The sequence below is a fragment of the Apostichopus japonicus genome, chromosome 9 (genome assembly GCF_037975245.1).
Source record: "Apostichopus japonicus isolate 1M-3 chromosome 9, ASM3797524v1, whole genome shotgun sequence".
Taxonomy (NCBI): Eukaryota; Metazoa; Echinodermata; class Holothuroidea; order Aspidochirotida; family Stichopodidae; genus Apostichopus; species Apostichopus japonicus.
In genome coordinates, this window is record NC_092569.1 from 16,701,491 (window position 1) to 16,707,490 (window position 6,000).

Genomic DNA, 6,000 nt, shown 5'->3' on the forward strand with positions numbered 1-6,000 from the left:
ACTATACACTTCTACTGGTAGCTAGCACGTTGGCTATACATGGCACGTAATTTTTCTATTCCCAAATGAAAATGTTTAGCCGCGAAGAAGCCGAAAGCTTGTTCATTTAATCCTCTGAATCGACGCAATTTCCTCAACTATGTTCGATTCGTTAATTAAATTAATGTACTCAAAAATGCAATAATCCAGAAACAAGCAAATATAAACATCAATTTATTGATACTTGGGCGGATGGTTATTTATTACTATTTGTAATAACACTTTGGTAAGTTGTATGGTAATTTAACAGTTACATTGAAAATAACCTTAAATGTATCATAAATATGTTCACAGGTTTATGAAAGTGACTTTATATTTCTATGAATGGAAGGGGGCGGGGGAACAAGCTGCTTTCAATTAATTGCTAACATTATTACCTTCGTCATAATCTTACTGCTGTTTAAACATTCAACACACACACACAGGACAACGGATTTACTCTCAGGGTGGATAATTACTTCAAATTTATTCTTCTTCAGTATTCGCCATTCACAAATATTATCAAAAAACAGTTACCAATTTTTATAAAGCTTTATAGTTCTCAGTCAAGTGAAATTATTAATTTATTGTCTCCGAAAGTTGTAAGCTCATTTTTCTAGGAGCACTCATTGATTGAAGTTGATGTCTGCGGCTGATATATTACACTGGACGTATCTTCATTTCTGCGAATTTGATGTGGCTTTAACTTCCTGGAAGACCATACCAAAGGATGCTTTTGAAATATGTACTTCCTGCTGAGTAAAGTCCGTTTAAATTGGCATTAGAATTAGAAATCTTGTACCACCACGCGCCATGACAATACTGGGCCAGGTTTAAACTACTATGAAGGTCGTTGTCATGGTCGAATGTCGTAAAGGACATGTTCCTGCTGTATGCCATATAATCATTCACTGTGAAAAAGAAAGCACGAGAGAAAAATGCATGATCATATTTACATAATTGTAAGTTGTTTTCCACACGGCATAAATTAAGAGAAGTTTCATAGTAGAATTTATGTAAGATTAAGAGAACACTGTCATATTTTAAACATTTTTCTTAAATTTGTATTTATTTTCAAATAAATTTTGTTGACACCACTTGAAAGAATTATGAGTGCCTTTAGATGAACACTGAAATAAAATGGATCTGCTTTATTTTATTTCTGTGTTTTTTTTCACGACATTATTCACAAGGACACATTATTATTGCAAACTGACAATCTCGTTAAGAGAACACTGTAAACATTTCCAACTTCAATTAATACATACAATAAATACGGGACAAATGGTTAAATTTAAACCAGTTTGTTGTCAGCATCCAATTTTCACATCACATCTTATGGATTCATTTTTACTTCATAATACACACTATGTCAATTTCAAGTAATATATCACTGCTGCGACAATGATACCGTTATGTGGGAATCGTAATTATATTTATTATGAAGAACATAATATTTTCATTAATGGTTTTATTTACCAAATTATTGAATGATGGTTTAAGAAGTCTATAAACTACTCTCTCTGTTACTCTCTCTACTCTGTTATTATTCATTTTTTCGTTATGTTTCCAGCTGGATGGAGGTGAGTTCTTTTTTATTATAAGAGAAGATGAAAACAACTTATGGGATGATGGGCAGATGGCAAGGAAGTTGGCTTAGGTTTGTTGTTATCAACTACAAAGCCTTCTGTCTTTGTAGGTATAAGGGTGTCAACCTGGCTTTATTTAAGGTATATCGTTCAACCTGAGTTCGTTTTCGGAGCGCATTCATCATGGATTCCAAACACAGTGCTACCTGACCAGCTTTCTTCAGAGCTCATTTAGGTGTATCTTTTAACCTGAGTTCGCTTTCGGACAATGGTACCGGTATGTGGGAATCGTAAAAGTTGAACGGAGGTGAGTTCTTTTTAATAATTAGGGAGGATGACGAAATATTATGGATCATGGGCAGATGAAAGGGAAGTTGGAATAGGTTTGTTGTTATCAATTACAAATCCTTCTGTCACTGAAGGTATACGTGTTTCAACCTGAGTTCATTTAAGGTATATCTTTCAACCTGCGTTTATTTTCGGAGCGCATTAATCATGGATTCCAACCACATTTTCAACTGACCAGCTTTCTTCCGATTCAATCACAAACAGTGTACTAATTGAAAACAAATATAGTCAGTAATTGACTATGACCATAGGCTGTCTATGCTTGAGCTCCCAATGTAATCGTTTATCACACTTGAGTATACTTTATTATATTTCATATTCGACACAATAAGTAAACCTAATTTATTTCATATTTATGGATATATTGAAAACAGTATGCTCAGTCTGATATCGTTTGGCGTGATGAATTCGTCTGGTGTTTTTTAACAACAGAAGTGGAGTAACGGCCATTGACCAGGAGGTTTGCAAATGATTTATGCAATGTTTTTGTAACATTTTTAATGAGATCATTATTATTAATAACGTTTTTGAGCTGATCATTTCTAAAATGTCTGCGTATATGCTACATATTTGACGAATGGTTACAATCAGTTAATGAACTAACAAACGAAATACAAGGGTTAATTTGACGACAAATGTTAGAAAGGGAGGTAATGGATCAAGGTTATTATGCATAATTTGGTAGAGGCGTTCATAATTTCCTTACTAATATTCAGTGCTTTGAATAACGTTATATATATATATATATATATATATATATATATATATATACACCTCGTGGATTTTGCTCATTACTATCAAATCCTTACAAATAAAATATTCAAAGCACTGAATATTAGTAAGGAAATTATGAACGCCTCTATCAAATTATGCATTATAACCTTGATCCATTACCTCCCTTTCTAACATTTGTCGTCAAATTTGTTTATTTTTGTTATTTTTGTTATTTGTTTTAAGGTATTGATGCTGACAAGCAGAATCATCGAGGTTTTATATTTACTTACCTGCAGTGCTGGAGCTATCGTGTTCTCCAATGCCAACTAAACGATATTTAGTCTTTTCATCGCTGATCCTAAACAGGTCGTACTTCGCAAAATAGGGATCTCCATTCACATTGTTTAAATCAATGCGAAGCATGTAATCCTTTTGGTTAGTTAAGAGTGATATTTTATCGTTGCCAAGCCAAAATTCCCTCTTCAGGAAACCAAAGCCATCTCGGTAATCATCCCAGTCTCTGTAAAATTCTACGGAACCATCGACCCGGCGTTGGAAGACCTGGTTTAGTTTCAAAACAAAAAAACATGTCATATTTGGTTTGAAAATAAAGAACGATATGAACGATTTACGTTTGAGGGGTATGATGTATTATACTGAGTGTAGTTAGTTACTGAACCATCGACCCGGCGTTGGAAGACCTGGTTGAGTTGCAAATCACAAACATGACATATTTGGTTTAACATAATGAACCATTAGTACGATGAACGTTTGATGGGTATTATGTTTCAGTCTGGTCAGTGCTTTTAATGTTTCGTCTAACGTTGGACAGATACGGTAGCCTGTGCACCAGTTAGATTCTACTTATTCTAATGAAATACATTGGTATCATATAACTTTTGCCCATATTGCGAACAGTAATATGGCTAAAGAAACATTTTGAGGTACCAAAAAACTGTCTCGCTACAAGAGAAAACAATCATACTTAGGAATATTAATGGTAACTCGGGAAGTTATGTTAAGCGTTATTAGAAATACATATCTAAGGTGGTAAATTTGACACTAAGTAACCTTTTTAAATCAAACTGAAAAAAAATAAAGATTGCATGCCTTGTCGAACGAATCATCATCTGTAACACACATAAACTTTTAAAGAAAACTTTTTTTACTGAACCAATAAAATATAAACTATCAACATACTTCAGCAAGCACGCTAAATATAAATTAATTAAGGGTAATATGATATTATGTTCTTACCGTCCAGCCTCCTCCGTCAATTGAGTTATTACAGTAAACTTGAAAAGGTTCACTGGCTCCATCTGGCTTAATTAGATAAACTCCAGATTCAGAGGGACTCCCTTCACATTGATCGTAAACTTCTTTACAATCTCGAGGATATTCTGGCTCTTGGTAGAAAAAGTAGGAAGAGTCTGTAGAAATGAAAGAAAACTTTTTAAATGAACTACCAAACTCGATGTCCCGTTTACCTAACCCTCGATTAATGTGAAAATTACGGTTTGAAAAAAATGTTTGTCAAAATATTAAACGTAAATCTTCCATACATTTTTCTACTCGAAAGAACACCATGGAAGTACACATTGTAAAATAGTAAAAGCAACAACAATTACACAGTATTCTTAATTGAAGAAAGAGTATCCCTCCCTCTTCCAATATTGCCAACTATATCTATATAATTTAACGACGAGTGTTTGCCTCCTTTCCACCGCCGCGACGAACATTAAAAGGCTTCCAGTATTTTGTTTACCTTTTTCGCAACAACAAATAAACAGAATAATTATCAATGAAGTAACAGAATAACAAGCAAGTCCTGATCAGTTCTGGTAACTATGTCTGTTTAATTTAGAACGATCACTGTTTGCCTCCTTTCACCGAGACAAACCTTAAAAAAAAACATTATTTTGTGTACTTTTCAGTCAGTGATAAAAGCGTGTTGCTTTTCGATTTTTCGATATTTTTTTATTTAACCAAATTACAAAATCCAGAGTACACCATTCAGTGAAAAAGAAATTATGACTAACGGTAGTAACTCTTAGTTAATGTATAATTACCAAATCAAAAAATGTAAGTATAAATGCATAAGACCACCATGTTAATTTAGATCATTAATATAAATGATTAATTTCGTTTCTGTAATTCTGTTTTTGATGATAGCATTTTTTCTTCAGTGAGATAAATACTATATTTTTATTTATTCACCGATGGGTATATCTATCATAATAGTTTGCTAAAGGCATGAAGCCCAAATTAGAAATGAAAATTAAGTTATATTCAAACCGAAATTAATTTTTAAAAATCCCGATCAATTCTAGTAGCTATATTTGTTTAAGATTAATCGACAAATGTTGGTCTCCTTTAGACCACCTCAAAAAACATTAAAAGGCTCTCAGTTTTTACATAAGTTGTTTCCAGCTAGCTTTTAAAGCGGTTAAGTTTTTGTTTTACAGTATTTTTTGTAACCAAATTAAATAATCCACAGTATATCTTTATTTGAAGAAAGCTTAAATAAATATCAACACGCCGATGATGTTATAAGGTAGTAAGTATTGTGCATATTTAACTACTACATCACGAAACGGAAGTATAACATCATATTAAACAAATGTATGTTTAAAAAAACAGAAATCACAATAATTTTCTATAAAAATCAATGATATAAATGACTCATTAAGTTAAATGAATCATATATATCGATGGGTGAAAAAAAAAATAACATGCATACTTGTAATGTCCTTCTATAGAACGTGTATTTTTTTTGTATATAAGATTCATGTAAAAGTTCTTTTGAAATAGTAAATAAAAAATCAAGAGAATGATACATTTTTCTTACCTCCAGTGCTTCTTTTGTTCCTCCCAGAATTTTCCCGTCCAACATTCTAAAATGAAGATATGAAAATTGAAATATAAATTCAACAAACTCACTAAAAGGACATTCCGATAGGCATGAGGGACTCGTTTGTAAAGGGTACTTACCGCCGAAATCGATTTAGTTCCAATGCATTTTAGGTTGCTGCTAATCTTTGGTTAAAGTCCAATGAAGTGAAATCAGGGATCATTAACTATATCACCATTAGGTCATCTTATTCATTTCACTGATAGAGAGGCATTTACTTTGACCTCACTCGTTTGGCAAGGTTTCTGTAATATTCGTATTAAGATCTTTCTCTTTTACTCAGATAGTAGCTTCTTTGTAGGAAACATTTCGGGAAATCAAGAGACACTATTCCAACACTCTATTCCAACACAGTATAACTATTCAGTTTAAAACGTGCATAGAACTTTCGTTAGCCGTGACATATTTTAATGAAAACAA